The following is a 16,240-nucleotide window of genomic DNA, read 5'->3' as shown; positions in this document are numbered from 1 at the left end:
GACAGCTTGGTCTCAGCATTAACCAATTGGTCTTCTAAATGCTGGACATTGACTGGAAATGAAGAAATAATTGTGGCACAGTTTTGTTTTGTTTTATTTCTGCCACAACCCTGGGAAAGTTGACTTACCACTTTGGGGATTTTATTTAAAATCAGGGTGTTGGATGAGGTGACTTGATTTCTAAAGTGTCTTTGAGTCCCAGTGTTCTAATTCTCTGGCCCAGACCCATGCTGTCCGTGAGCTGGTTTTCCTCCATGTGTAAGAGACTACTGCCAGGCCCAGCTCCTTGGCTGGCTTCCAGGTGGTGACCTCAGGACTGCTGTGGCACTCCCTGGGGCCCAGGAGGCAGGCGGGTGTGTGAAGAGGAGGAGGAAACTGGAACTTTTCTCACATTGTTCACTCACATCCTGGAGGGTCCATCAGAGGACAGCCGAGGGAGAGCATGAGACCCAGAGAAGGTTCCTTTATATCAGCGTGGTTCATAAGAGCGGCCACACAGAGCTGTGGTGTCACCTCACAGCACATTTGTTCTGGGGAGCAATAAAAGTGATTCTACTGATGAAAAGGAAATGAATAGTTGCCACTAGTCTTTTACTCGCTTATCTATTCCTTTATCCCACATTTGTGTGTTTCACCTGTAACAGGCACTGTTTGACACTGGAGATAAAAGGGTAGAGAATTCCCTTCACCTTTTCTAGTCCTAAGTGTTTTAGAGTTCAGCGAGGAAGTCAGGAGGCAGTCAGGCCATAAACAGGAAATGCCCTGTGATTATTACCTTCATGGTACAATGGAACAAGGGGCACGTATGTCTAGGTCTGCTTAAAAGAGTCCAGGACAGCAGACCCTACAAACTCCTGCTTACTGAATACCTACTATGTGCCAAAACTTGAGTAATGACAAAGATCATTCCATCCTCTTGGAAGGGAACAGTCTCTTGAGAAACCTTTCTAATTTATCATAAGCAAAAAAAAAAAAAAAAAAAAAAAAAAAACTTAGTCATATATTAAATTTCTAATGAGTACCTGTCCTGTCTCAGGGGTGTTAAATATATGACTAAACTCAAACGTCATATAACCCTGAGAGGTGAGTATTATTTATTGTACCCATTATACAGATGAGAACATTAAGACTCAGAGAGGCTGTGCGACTTGCCCAAAATGAACTAGGGCAATTCTTGTCTGCAGTGTCCTTTAAGATGGGACCTTGCCTGGCTTTCGCTCTCTGGCCAACAGTCCAAGGGTGTTGGTGCTTTGCCCTCCTGCTTCTTGTATCCTAAGGAGCAGCTTTCTAAACCTGCTGTCATGGAACGAGGGCTCCCTGCATTCCCTTGACCACTGTTAGAACCCCAGCCTCCAAACCACCAGAGCTCCAGGCCAGCCTCAGGCCCTGAGGGAGGCTGTCGGCCACATGAAGTGAGGCCAGTCACCTCCTCTCCTCTCTCCAATGTCTCTGTTCTTATCTCAGCTGCTGACGCCTCCAGAGAGCTGCCCAGTGCTCCCAGTATAATGCTGCAAGCTCCATGCTGCCAAGTCCATCACCAGTGAAGCCAGCCTACTCCCACTGGCAGGAAGAAGGTCTGGCTGGCTGGACCCCGGGTTGCCCCAACAGAGTATTCAGTTCCCACATCTCTGAAAACCCATTCTGGATGCTTCAGGGCCTTGCTTTTGAATCAAAACTTTCTCAGCTCCCTAGATTCATTGTTGTTGTTGCTTATAGAGACAGGTTCTCTTTCTGTCACCAGGCTGGAGTCTAGTGGTGTGATCAGAGCTCACTACCTCGCACTCCAGGCTCAAGCAATCCTCCCACCTCAGCCTCTGCAGTAGCTAGGACTAGAGGCACGCACCACCATGCATGGATAATTTTGGAAAACATTTTTTATAGAGACAGGGTCTTAACTATATTAATCTGGGTGGTCTTGAACTCCTGGCCTCAAGCGATCTTCCTGCCTCAGGCTCCCAAAGTGCTGGGATTACAGGAGTGAGCCACCATGCCCAGCTGCTCCCCTCTGTAATCACACTGTTCCTTCTTCCTGAATGACCTTCCTCATCCTTCTTTGCCACTTGAAAACCTGCTCTTCCTTCAAGGCCTGGATCATACACCACCACCTCCATGACATCTTCCTTCCCTCCCTAAGCCAGGCCCTGTCTCTCCATCCTCTGTGCTCTCCCCACAAAATGACACTTTGTACACGTGGTCTGCTCTGTGTGGCAGTTCCTTGCGGACAGCAAGTCTCTCTCATGAGCCTGGAAGCTGTGACAGTGAGGACCATGCTTTAGCTTTCCATTTAAACTCCAGCCCAACCTAATGCTTGATAAACATTCATAAAATATAAGAAAATAAAGAGGCAGGAAGTGGAACCCATCCAGCTTGTATGTGAATACATCATCCCTTATTCATTCTTAAACATTTCTTAATCACCTGCTGTGTGCTGGGAATTATGCCATATGCTAGGGACACAAGGGTGAATAAGGCCCTTCTTTGAGGAGTTTCCAGTCTGATTGGTGAGGCATACAAGTAAACTGGGAATTTCACATCAGAAGTAGGCACAATTAACACACACTGGGAGATACAGCAGCAAGAGGATGGGCGTTGTCGGGGAATGCTGCTGGGAGCAGCTGATGTGTGGGATGAAACAGCACGGGGAGCTGTAGGTCCTGCTTCTCGGCATCCTCTCTTCCCTGACTTCCTTTCCTGATTGTTCGTGCACCCACTTCCTTCTCTCCTCCTACCTGTACCTTCTTGGTCAGATACACTTTTCTTGTATGTTGCAAAAGGATCTGGTTGCCCCAGCTGGTGGGAATGGAAGGACAAGTTGGAAGAACTCAGGGAGAAAGCACTAGTCAGTAGGTCAGCCAATGAGACACAATCTATCATGCCCTTGCTAATCAAAGTGTAGGCACGGATTGGCACTGTTAGCGTCACCCAGGGGCGTGTTAGAAATGCAGAATCTCAGGCCTCTCCCCAGATCTACTGAATCGGAGGTCACATTTTTAACAAGGTCCCCAGGTGGTTCATATGCTTATTATTCACATTGTAAAAGCCCTGGTCTAATCCATACCTTTTGATGAGCTTTAGTGGGAGCAGACTCAGAATCCTGTCTTGTAGAAATGGGGTCTAGGGGCGTCTCTTGTGTACCATATACCCAAGAAATTTGCATAAGGTAAATTAACAGATAAAGTATCTTACCAGAGAAAAGAAGTCAGTATGAGAGACACACGGGGAGGAAGGGTAGCCCCACATGTTTTGCTGGACCTCAGTTTGAGTGGTCAGGTGGCTTTAAAGGCAGTTGTTGGAAGAGAGATGTCTAAGTGTCATCGTCAGCCCCAGGCTCTGCTTCCTGCCAACTGCTGTGTCCCTGCACCTCCACCCATGCCTGCAACCTGGCATCTCCACAGCAGGGAGGGTGCTTTTCCTAAGCATGGCTGTTCTGGGACTCACCCGCTGGGTACTGGGATGCAATGCACCCTTCGCAGGAGGTAGAATGACTCGAATGCCTGGGACTGGGCAAAAGGGAGAAGCAGAACTTTCTGGCTATCAGGAACACTGACACCTGGCATCTCACAAAAAGTCAGGGACTTACACAAGACACAGCTGTAATGAGCATAAGAATTTCCATTTATTGAGCACCTACCATGACCGGCACCATGCTAATATTACATATGTTCTCTCTAATGATCTCAAGAGCTCTACAAAGAAAGCAGCCTTAAAATCGAACAACTGAGGCTAAAAGAAGCCAGGGACTTACATGAGTTCACACAGATGGCAAGAGATAGGGTTGTGATATACACTCAGATCTGTTTACCCCAAAGCCTGCAGGTTCCCACGACCTCTCACCTCCTTGGCCTGGTGTGCATAGGGCCCTGGGGTGTGGCAGCCCCACTTGCTCAGTTCCAGCGTGTTGGGCCTCTACAAGGAGGATGATTTCCAAGGCTGAGTGAGAGCTGCACTGGGAGGCAGCTTCGCCTAGGAGCTTGCCCAGCTGATTCCCCAGAGGCCCTCCTCCTTTGTCAGAATCCAATCACAACAGTTCCTACCTCAGTTTCCCCATATTTTCCCAGTAGGCAGCAGTGAGAGATAATTTATTATCTCATGTAGGGCTCTGAGTGTTGAAGAGGTAATAATGGTAAAGCATGTGAAAGATAAAATGCGGTAACCATTATCATCATAGTCCTGCTCCAGCCGGAACTCCCTTCTTCTGTGCAATTTAGAGTAGAAAACATTCCCTGGGAAGGCCGTTGCCAGGCACAGGGCTAGTCACTCAACATGGTTGATGAATGGACAACTGAATGAAAACCTCCAAGTTTGTCTAATCCCACTCTTGGTTCTCCTTTGCATCCATACTCCATTACCCACATCAAATAGGGCACCCATGCAGTGGTCAACACTGTAGGGTGACTGCCCTCCACGAAGTGCCATTGCACCAAGGTTCAGTGTTAAAACAGTTAATCATATTTTAGTAAATCTGCAGGTGTTCCACTCATAGGGCATGTAATTACCCAGATGGATCATTCCCTAGTAGAAGTCCAAGTTAAGGTTTTGCAAAAAGGCCCTACAAGAGTATTAATGTCAACCATCACCAGCTGAGCCAGGGTTTCCAGAGGGCGTAGCCTGTGTGGGCAGAGAGGAAACCTCTAAGATCTCTTATGCAGAATCAGAGCTGACTGCAGGGAGAGGGCTTTTCTGGGAGTGGCAAGAACAGAGGAGGAATGGGTGGTTCCCTTCCAAATAGCAATCTGAGTCATTGGTTTGATGACGTCAGGAAAGAATGACCTTTGCTGCCACCTTTACTGCTTCTGAGCATCTCCAGCGCAGGAACAGGGACTGTCTGCACCTTGCTTCCAGCACGTGGCACAGGAAGAACCTCAGGGTCAGGCTTGGGCACTTGGTCCTCCCCAGGGAACTCTACACTGTGTTTCACTGTGTGGTTCACACCATGCCAGGTCTCCATGTCTAGCCAGCCTGACCCACAGCATGGCCTCTCTCTTTATCCCCTCACTTCTCCTGCAGTAGTCAGCAAGCAGGAACAGGCCACCTTGAGTTTCTGGAGTATCGGAAAATGACTTCGTAGGCTCCAGATTGAGGTCATGAAATTCATTTCACTTATACTGAGACCTCAGCCACAGCAATATTTCCTATGTCCAGGGGCACGAGGCTGGTTACCTCCTTAACCCCTGAGAGCTGTCAAAGTCCATTTGGGAATTTCGGTCACGTCAGGGTCTAGCCATCCAGGGTGTGAGAACCTCAAACCTAGGTCAGGAAGTCTGGTGGGAAGAACCTGTTGAGTTCCTGGGACCACGGCATCCCTCAGAAGAGGGTAAAAAAGGTGGGCAGCATCTGAACAACCAGGGAAAAAAAGCATTTTAATCCCATGTTAGCAACTTGTGAGCTCAGAGAGCTGGTAAGTTTTCAATCTGGTAATTGCTTATACATTTACTTATTCAGCTACTATTTAGTGAGCACTTACCAGGTGGTGGATGCAGCTCCGCACACGAACACAAAGTGCCACACAGCAGTGTGATAGCAACAAGTGACTGAGATGAGCAGGCCCAGGTCCCTGGGGACAAGAGGAGCAGCTGCATAACCTCAGAGGGGAGGGGTTCTCACAAGGGATGACAATTGGGCTGAATTTTGGATGACAAAGTTAGGAAAGAGCATGAAATTTTCAGGAAAGTGCAGATGGTTTTAGAGAGAGGGAGATGTGGATAGGGGAGGGTGGGATGGACCTAAAAGGGTGGAAGAGGTCAAATTATCAAACCCTGTTATGCTGGGCTAAAGATATTAATGTTGTTCTGAAATCCATGGGGAGCCAGTGACAGTCTGAATATGGGCAAGTACAAAATCAGGCTTAAATCTGGGAAAGATCACCCTGAGAGTGCTCAGTGAGGTCTAGGTTGGAGGGAGAATGAGTTACAAACTATTAAAATAATTCAGGTGAAGGATGATGATGGCTGGAACTCAGGCCATGACATGGAGATGGAGAGAGGAAGACAGGATGGAGAGAGAGTTGTGAGGGAGGAAGAACACCATGAGTGGGTACTGAACACCTTTAGGGGTATCTAAGACTAGGAAGAGAGATGGCCAAAGTTGAGCCCATTGAGGGTGAGAGGTGCAGGCTTAGGGGAAAGATGATGGGCCAGCTTTGGACATGTTGGGTTTAAGTTTTGAGGAGCCTGTGACCATCCAGGTCATGGTGCCCACTGAACTCCTCCTTTATGTCCAGTTCTCAGGAGCCAGGATATGCAGAGACAGAGCCCCACCCAGCAGCTGGCACTGTGCAGCCAGGCAGACCTGCTGCCTTGTGAGCAAGCTGGCCATGGTAAGGAGCACTGATTCATCCAAGAGGGAGGGAGTGGGGACTGTCCTGGCTCTTTCTGGGTTGGCAGAGACCATTTAGTACCCCTGGCACTTCTACCACCTTGCCAGGGCCCCTGAATGGGTTTGGCGATGCCAGTCTTCACTCAGTATCATGGCAGTGACAGGTGGCAAGGGCATAAGTTTGCCAGATATCACAGGACAGCAAGTGAAGTTTGAATCTCAGATAAACAATAAACAAATAAATGCTTAGTATAAGTATGTTTCCAAAATTGTGTGGGATATACTTATACTAAAAAAAAGTATTCATTGTTTACCAACTTCAAATTAACTGGGTTTCTTGTATTTGTATTTGCTAAATCTAATGACTCTACAAGGGAGTGAAGCAAGGCTTACCTCCAGGAACTGATCCTACTAGGCACATAAAATTGCACTTGTGATAGCAGCAACATAATTACTCGGGCAGCCTGGACCTGTAGGCCCTGCCACATGCTCTCCTTATCCAAGGGGGTCTTATGAACTGTACGTGTGTGTGTGTGTGTGTGTGTGTGTGTGTGTGTGTGTGTGTGTTGGAAAGGGGGAAAGGAATACCAATCTTTAACTGAAGGGTATAGGCTTTGGCATCAGCACACTAGTTGGCTCATAGCAGAACCCCAATAAATATTTGAATAAAGAGATGGAAGATGGATGGATAGATACAAATTGCTGTTCCACAAGCAGAATGACTTTGAATAAGTTACTTATCTCTCCATCTCTATTTCATCATTAGTAAAATAGGGACATTAAAACCTTCTTGCAGAAGTATTATGAAGACCAAATTTAAAATCTTGTGTGAAGTGTCCAAGCACAGGCACTCAACAAATGTCCCATCCCTGCCCTGCCTCCGCTGGTCAGCCAGCTTGCATTCCCCCACCTTATCTACCTGTGGCCAACATGGACAAGAAGGAGATTCTCATGGATATGGCATCCTTCTGTAGTTGCCACCCTGACTTTGGCCCATGAACTGGGACAACTCAGGGACTGGGCCTGAAGTAGGAATAGAGATGTGCTGACTTCCATCATTTGATTTTAATTTTTTAATGCAGTGAGTAGAAGGTGGGGCAATTACAAGTGTTATTCTCCCTAAGTGAGGATAAACTGTCTTCGTAAATTAATGTTCATTGACTGACAAGCCTTCACTCTCCATCCAAAGGCAGTTTCTGCAGGCCTTCTCAGTGAAGACAGCCACATCCAGGCCACAACCTGTGCATTCGCAGAGGTGAATTCTAACCAGACAAGAAGACATCCCACAGCTCTTTTTGCTGGCAGCACTTGAGAAACTTCCAAACCCCTCTCCAAGCCAAATGAGACCTGGGGTCCCTGCGTTTCAGGTGTGCTGAGGAGGAGGAAGCAGGTGCATCCTCCAGGGCTTGGGTGTGATTTGTCATTGTCATCAGCTTGCATTCATATTCCTTTTCAATTCTGCAGCACCTTCTGCAATGCTGCTTCCTGCTAGGCTGGTCACCACTCTTTTCCCCCAGTCAACAGACTCACTTCTTATTCCAAGTCTGCATGTCTCTGCTCATTCCTCTGCTTGGAAACGCCCTGCCCCAGTGCTGCTCCAAGGCCTCTTCTGAGTTTCAGCTAAGGCTGAGCAGCATCCTCTGACCTCTGGAGCCACACAGGGCCCTCACCTGTCTCAGAGTTCCCAAAGCAGGTGCATCTGCATCCTTCACCAGGGTCCCTTACTAAAATCTGCTTTGAGCTTACTACTTAACTAGTTCCTCTGAATGCCTTGTCCGCTCAACCTGATGGCAAGCTCTTGGAGGGAAAGGCAGAATGTGACATTTCTTTCCTGTCCTTCTCAAGCCCGAGCCTGCACTGACCCAGGAGGAAGCACTTGATGGATGATTAGAGAATGGGTGAAAGAATGGAGAGCCAGCACCAAGGATGTTCATTTGTCCAGAGAATTAGCATGGCTGCAAGCCTTGTGGGGAAGCAATTAAACAGACAGGGGTCCTGCCCTTCAGGGATTTATAAACTAACAGAGACAAGGTGACTCTGATAGAGAAAGTAGAAGCATTCAGAGGAATGAGCAGGTGCTAGATAAACAGTTAAGTGTTTGCTTTATGTGCAAGCAAAGGGGCAAGCATATGTGGGGTGCTGGAAGAATAAAAAGGGAATCTCAAATGTGAGCTCATTCGTTTAGTCATTCAACAAAGGCTTCTAAGTGCCTCCTCTGAACTCAGCTCCATGCTGCTAGCTGAGGATGTACGGATGAATGAGTCTTGCTTCCTGCCCCTCAGGGCCTCACAATCGAAGTGAGTAAACATTTCCCCTCATCCAGACAGAACCAGACAGCCTTCTTTGCAAGGTCAGATTTTAAGATCTGCTGGTATGGGAGGGTAGAATTAGAAAGAACTGAGAGTGCAGGACATTTCGGCTTGCCAATCATAATAAAAAGCAATCAGTGTGTAGTTATTATTGGTTGACAGAGCCACAAAAGATGCACCCAAAGAACAAAGAACTCAAAAACAAAACAAAACAAAAAACAAAACACACATCCGGAGACTTGAAGTGGCAAAGTATGTGGTGCAATCCACCTAGGAGATGCTGGAGGTGCTGATGCCTACACTTCCCCTTCACCCTCTCACTGTGGGGCCCAGCACTGTGGAATAATAGCGCTGCGTGCCTCAACTCTCTTCCCCATCCTGATGTCAAAGAGGAAGCGAGGGAGATGGATATAGTGGTGCAGGGAACTGGGGGAGTGAGGGTCTAAAACCAGGTGTCCATTGAACAGGGTCTGTGTGTGTCCAGCTTGACCAGGGAGGAGATGCAAAGGGAGGGGTCCTACCTGGGGAAAAGTTAAAGGAAAAGGGAAAAGGGCCAAGGAGGTATAGAAAGAAAGGCTGAGGATGCAGGGATGAATGCTCATTTTCTTTTCTTTTTACCATGAGATAGCTCCCCTCCTGAGAAATTCTCTTTAAAATGGAACAGAAAGACATAGCTCTGAATGGCAGCTCTGGCCTGGAGCTGGACCCCTGGAAACCACAACCCAACTCCATCAAAGTCCATTCTTTATATTTGAGCCGAAAAGCCTCCTACCAGGCTTAAGCTGTCAATCTTGCCCTTCTCCACCCCAATCCATCTCACTTCACTACATGCACATGTGCACATGAATGTGCACACACAGCACACACGCACCACACTGGCCTTACCACACCACCCTGTGGGGTTAGGGGGAGCAGTATGTTGGAGACCAGGGTGGCCAGCCACTCCCTTTGCTAAACTGAGACAGTCCTGGGCAATCTGGACGCTTGTTCACCCTACAGTGGCCTGACTCCTCCAGGCTTGGACAGCAATGTCCTAGTGCCAGGCCAGGTGGCCTCCCTGGGCATTTCCTCCCCAAGTTCCCTCTGTCGTCTCAGTCCTGCTCCTCTTATGCATCCCTTGGCAGAGAGGAGAGGACCAGGCCCTCCAGCATCAATCTGCTGGACTTCAGAAAACCTGTCCTGTTGTGATGGATTTTTTAATTGGATTGTGACAAACATTTAACACCTAATAGAGCTCTTACCCGCACAGCTAATTAAGAATGTGACTAATCTAATTTAGTGAGAGTGCAGAAAAAAAGAAGGGAAAGCCAGGAGAAGGGATAGCAGGATTTGGGAAGATGGGGGTGGTTGGAGTTGCAAAATGACTATAGAGCTTATTTTTTGTTCAGTGTGAGGTGGGGACTCTGACACATAATGTAGAAAGATTGCATTAAGTTTGCAAGACAGAAGCAAAATGTTGGCAAGTTGCAGAGCAGCCAGGCAGACAAGGACCTCTCTTAGCTTCTCACTCTGTCCCATTGTGCACGTCGGCTTGTCGCCGCTGGCTTGTTAGCAATGCCTGAACGAACGGGCTTTGTGGATCCTCTAAAGCTCTATGGATAACTGCTGAGAATTACAAGCCTCGTTATGAACCTGCCTCACAGAGGGTAGCACGGCTTGGCACTGCCAACCCAGAGCCAGTGGGCCCTGTAACCCTTTGTGGAACCCCACTGTCATGGCAGACAGCAGTGTGAGCACAAATATTGCATTCATCACTCCCCTTAACTACACAGGTGCATACACACACAATTGCATTGCGTGAGTGTGCAGTGTAAACACGCTCATACGTGTATGCTGTACACTTCAAGCATACAGGTATCACGGTGGTTCCACACAGCAGAAATGCACACACATGCACATAAGGTGTACACACAGATGGAGTTACCAGCAGAGAAATACACATGGAGCATATCTGCACATCCTTCATAGGTACGTGACCTGAACATGGGACCCCTTCTGTCTACAAGAAAAGCTTATCTCTTCCTTAGCCTTGCTGCTACCTAAGCAGGAACCTCCCACTCTCCTCCTGCGGTCTAAGTGTCTGCTTTCTGGGTAAGATGGGGCATAGCTATTAGACAACTGTCACTTTCATTCTGGCAGGTAGCTCCATGTACAGGGATGGGAAGGGGACCTGTGGGAGGATGCTGGGCTGGTGTTCTGTGACTCTGGGCAATGAAAGATGCCCTGGAAACACTGGATGCTATCAACATCACACCTGACTGTGGGGAGGATGCAAAAGGGAGGGCTCAGTGTCAGGGTTACCTTTCAAAGGCAGTGGTGGGGGGAAATGTTAATCCCTAATATGCATGGTGCCATAGTAACTGCTGGGGAAGAAGAACTATTTTGAGTTTCTCTCTGTTGCAGCACAGTGCAGGCACTGCGCTGAGCTTTACAAATGTACAGCTTTCATATTCCGATCCTTAATGGCAGGTGATAAGATTAGGGCAAGAAAGCTGTGATTTAACAGTTTCCAGGCACTTGATATCTCACCAGGGCTCAGCTACCAATTGTCTGCTTTAATCCCCAAGGCAAACCTGAGAGGCAGGTGGGTGGGATTGAGCTACCTTTTGTCTCAGGAAAGGGAAAAGCCAAGCCCCTTGAGCATCAGCTTCTGGAGGCAAGAGGGCTCTTTCCCCAGTGCGCACCTCACCACCTCCATACTCAGCTCCGAGCCAGCTGAAGCCCTCACTTTAACTGTCCCTCCAGAGAGAGGCCAGGGCACCTCCCAGCTAACCTGGTGAGTGTTGAGACCAGCAAGCGGAGCAGGCCATGCAGACCTGGCTGTGTGTGCAGAGTTGGGACAGCTGGCAGAACTCTCATCGGAACTGAAACAGAGGAAAGGTCTCCCCATAGGACTGAAAAGGGACTGGGGATGAGGATCACGGCTGGAAATGCCAGAAGACTCACCAGCAACAACCAAAAAGGCTAGAAACGAGGAAAAGCAGCCAGGAAGGGAAAAAATCCTATTTCTCCGTTCTTTCTCCCCTTGTCTACTCCTAGTTGATAATTATTCCTTACCTTGGTATGGGCATTTACTATTCTCAGAAGCTTTCACATATATGGAACTCTTGAATACAAATGCCACAAAGAACCATGGGACTCTCCTGCACATGGAGCTAGTTAGAATTGGAGCCACAAGAAGGACCCAGAACTCCTTGATCTCAAACAAGAGCTAGCTCTTCTACACAGGACCTCACTTAACCCTCCTGCGACACTAAGAGGAGGCAAACATTGTTCCCATTTTCCAGGTGAAAGGACTGAGGCTCAGAGGGTAAGTGACCAGTCACACCTGAGGCCACTCAGAAAATAAGTAGCCGAGATAGGATTTGGGGTTCAGTGTGTGCAATCCCAGGGGAATGCTTTTTCTGCTTCTCCCTTGCTGGGCTACTCTTCATTGGCAAGAAGTATTAAGAGAGGCTGAAGAAAGAAGAGCCGGAGTATAACTGGAACATAACTGCACTGCTGTTCCTTAACTGCCAGATGGCATGCTGTGCTGGCATGCAAAACTGAGGGGAGTATGTCAACAATTGTGGCCAGAGTGCATTCAGTGAGGGTTTCCTGGGTGTCGTCTTCTACCTCTACCTCCCCTGTGGCCTCTAGGCAACTTTCTTAGATTTCCCTTCATTGCCTCCTCGTGTTTCTGCTCCTGGGCACTGCTGTCTCTCTTTGGTTGGGTGAGGCAAAGTGATCCTCTGTTATTTTGTGACTTTGCTTTCTGGAAGTAGCCACAGGAGGAAAAACTCATCCCCACAAGGGAACCTCCCATCAGGGCACATCACTTCCTCCCAGGGCTGGGCACCAAAGCTGGGACCGACCCTTTCACAACAACATCAACAACATCACAGGCCTTTCCCCGCATTAGAAAACCTCTCAGCAATTGCTTCCCTGACAACTCTTTACCAGGAGGAAAAGCCAAGGCCGGCAGGGAGGAGAAGAAGATGGAGAGAAGGGGCAAGGAGAGACAGAGTTGTGGCAGGGGTAGGCTCGGGCTGGAACAAAGCCATGTTTACCACTTCCTGGTGCAGTGACCTTAGCCAAGGCAGTATACATTTTGAACTTCATCTATTAACTGGGAATTAAAAAACTCTGCATCCTCGCTAGATTCTTGTTGGAAAGAAATAATAGATAGGAAAGAGGTTTGAAAATGGCAAAGGGCTACTGAAATGAAAGGTGTTTTTTATTAAGTAGAGAAGAAGGAAGATCAAGAGTGACAGAGAGAGGAAAGAGAAGCCAGGGGGCTAGGAGTAAGTGCCAGCAGGAATGAGTGCTTTCCTACCGAGAAGTGCATTAGGCACTGTCAAATGTTCATTCTGTTCTAGACAATCATAAAGAAAAAGCTGTTCCTAATGGGCATCAATTATAAGTTAGTTTGTGGCATCTGTGATTGGGTTATATCATAGCAATTCTTTTCATTATTTCCCCAACCCCAGTCCAGTACACAAAATTTCCTGTTTCTTACCCTCAGCCATCCTAGAAACAGCATCCCTTCCTAAGGATGAGGGAGGTGGTGTTGAGTAACAGTCCCCCTGGAAGGTGGGCTGAGGTGGAATAGTGTAATTTTGTGCTCCCCAGATACAGGTCTGCCTAGTGGGTGAGTAGAGGGGGCACGTGTTAAGCACACAAGTTTCCTTGCCCTACCCTATACCTACTGAATTCACATCTCCAGAGGAGGGCCCTAGCATCTGTATTTTTAAAAAATACACAGCCATGTTTGAAAACCACCACTTTATCTCATGCCCTCCCAGTCACAGGGGCCAGTCTGCAGGCTTAGCTACCTTCTCGTCATTCCTCATTTCACAGAAAGGGGTCTCCTCTGGAGGACACAGTGCTGAGATAGTCCTGATTCCCTGCTCTGCCCACCTCCCCCATCTGCTTCCTCTGGCCAGATATCCTTCCTCTGACCCATAGTCCAAGGAGCTGTATCTGGGAGTGGGCTAGCTTGCAGCTGCAAGGCATTGACCAAAGAGATCTCAAAGACAAAGTCCAGAGGCAGAGATGACATTGACAGCTAAACAAGCAAAACAAAGAGGCCTAAAACCAAAGGGCTTGGCAGAGACAGGAAGACCAAGTGGGAAGCCATAGTGGTCAGGGAGGAGAGACAGAGAATCCCCAGGGCCTGTGGTCCTGCCCTTCTGGCAGAGACTAGGAGATACCCTTCAGGCAAGATCATCTGCACCATCAGAGTACAAGTGGAAAGCTGTGGTCAGTCGGGGTGACTGGCTGTGCTCCCTGCCACTTCTGGAGAGCAATTCGGTTCCACCCTGCTTCCAAACCTGTGTCCGTCCACACTGCCAGGGAATCTCCAAGTCAGGTGGGCACAGTTCTGCCAGAAGTGGGACAAACAGTTCACAAAAAGCAGCTTCTGACTTGCAGGAGGGCTTAAGAAAAGATTTTCCAGTGAATTCTCTATATTTTACTATTGATAAAGTTTACTCTTAGGGGTCGGGGTAAAGTATGGGAGGACTTTTTGCAATCTTGCTTAGATGGCCCTAGTGGGTGCTTTGGAGCAAAGCTGCATTATCACTCAGGCTCTACTTTCCCTCTCTGAAGCTTCCTAGACTTTATACATTCTCCCTGTGCCACAGGGCAGGCTCCTGGCCCAGACAGCTGGGGCACCAGCTAGAGATGTCCAAATTTCCATCCAGATGCAAGCCCTCTGGGCCATAGACCATATTTACTAAACACCGACTGAGTGTTTGATGCTAACGTAGCAGCTAGATGAGTAGATAGCAAAAATTTTCTCCCATTGTGTAGGTTGCCTGTTCACTCTGATGGTAGTTTCTTTTGCTGTACAGAAGCTCTCATCTGACAAAGGGCTAATATCCAGAACCTACAAAGAACTCAAACAAATTTACAAGAAAAAAACAAACAACCCCATCAAAAAGTGGGCAAAGGATATGAATAGACACTTCTCAAAAGAAGACATTTATGCAGCCAACAGACACATGAAAAAATGCTCATCTCACTAGCCATCAGAGAAATGCAGATCAAAACCACAATGAGATACCATCTCACACCAGTTAGAATGGCAATCATTAAAAAGTCAGGAAACAACAGATGCTGGAGAGGATGTGGAGAAACAGGAACACTTTTACACTGTTGGTGGGACTGTAAACTAGTTCAACCATTGTGGAAGACAGTGTGGCGATTCCTCAAGGATCTAGAACTAGAAATACCATTTGACTCAGCCATCCCATTACTTAGTATATACCCAAAGGATTATAAATCATGCTGCTATAAAGACACATGCACACATATGTTTATCGCGGCACTATTCACAATAGCAAAGACTTGAAACCAACCCAAATGTCCATCAATGACAGACTGGATTAAGAAAATGTAGCACATATACACCATGGAATACTACGCAACCATAAAAAAGGATGAGTTTGTGTCCTTTGTAGGGACATGGATGAAGCTGGAAACCATCATTCTCAGCAAACTATCGCAAGAACAGAAAACCAAACACCGAATGTTCTCACTCATAGGTGGGAAATGAACAATGAGATCACTTGGACACAGGAAGGGGAACATCACACACCGGGGCCTATTGTGGGGAGGCGGGGGGAGGGATAGCATTAGGAGATATACCTAATGTAAATGACGAGTTAATGGGTGTAGCACACCAACATGGCACATGTATACATATGTAACAAACCTGCATGTTGTGCACATGTACCCTAGAATATAAAGTATAATAATAATTCTAAAAAAGTAGCAGCTAGAGAAGGGAGAGAGACAACACTAATAGAAGACCTGATCCCTGTCCTCAAAATACCTACAGTTCAATTGGGTACACAAAATATCTAGTACCTGTCCATTCTATCATGAAGTGCTATCCCCCTAGCTACAAAGATTATATCACATACCATCACCAGCAAGCTACAAAAGACAAGCTACTGAGGAAAGGAGGGATTCAAGGGAGGTTGGAATAATCAAAGGTTTCTTGGAAGAGGCCAGGCTTGAGCAAATATGAGGGACAGGCCACTCAAGACTGTCCATGAGAAGGCCACAGGGGAGACTGAGAGCCTGCATGGTTCCCTGCTATCAAAGCAATGTTCCAGATGGCAGCATGGAGGAGCAAGGCTGAAGAGAGGGAGAGGAAGGCCTGGATTCTGTTTGGCTCAAGTAATTCCATTGCCCTGGCTTCTGTTTCATCTGTCTGAGAGATAGGAGTGCCAGTGAGATAATTCATGGTCACTGCCAGCCATCAAATCCAGAGGTCCTCTGAGTACTGTGCTTCTGTCTGCTGAGGGCCTTGAGGGAAGACAGAGCTTCCCCATGATCATGTAGCCTCCACCTAACTACAGCCTGAACTTGGCTTTGAGAGGAGGCACTAGCTGAGAACCATGTAGACCCCCAACTGAAGCCAACAACCAGCCAGCTGCTCCATCTGTATGCAGGGCACTCCCCAGCCCCAGAGTTTATAAAGCAAAGAAGTCATTTTGTCCCAAGAGATCGCAATGTCTCTTGAAATACAGAGCTGTTCTTTCTTGTGCCTCTGTGGTTCCTGAGTTCATTGTTATTCTTTGGCAAGGAACAGGGCTTGGATTGAACATGGTTCCCATCTGCAGCTG

General features: G+C 47.6%; 1 protein-coding gene across 4 annotated transcripts in view; it reads right to left on the bottom strand.

Moving 5' to 3' along the window:
• The window catches only part of TNR (tenascin R), a 418,193-nt gene that overhangs the window by 338,133 nt on the left and 63,820 nt on the right, over positions 1-16,240 (bottom strand). The gene's annotated exons all lie outside the window — the stretch shown is intronic.

The sequence above is a fragment of the Papio anubis genome, chromosome 1, assembly GCF_008728515.1.
Source record: "Papio anubis isolate 15944 chromosome 1, Panubis1.0, whole genome shotgun sequence".
Classification (NCBI taxonomy): Eukaryota; Metazoa; Chordata; class Mammalia; order Primates; family Cercopithecidae; genus Papio; species Papio anubis.
This window is presented reverse-complemented; position numbering and strand designations above follow the sequence as displayed.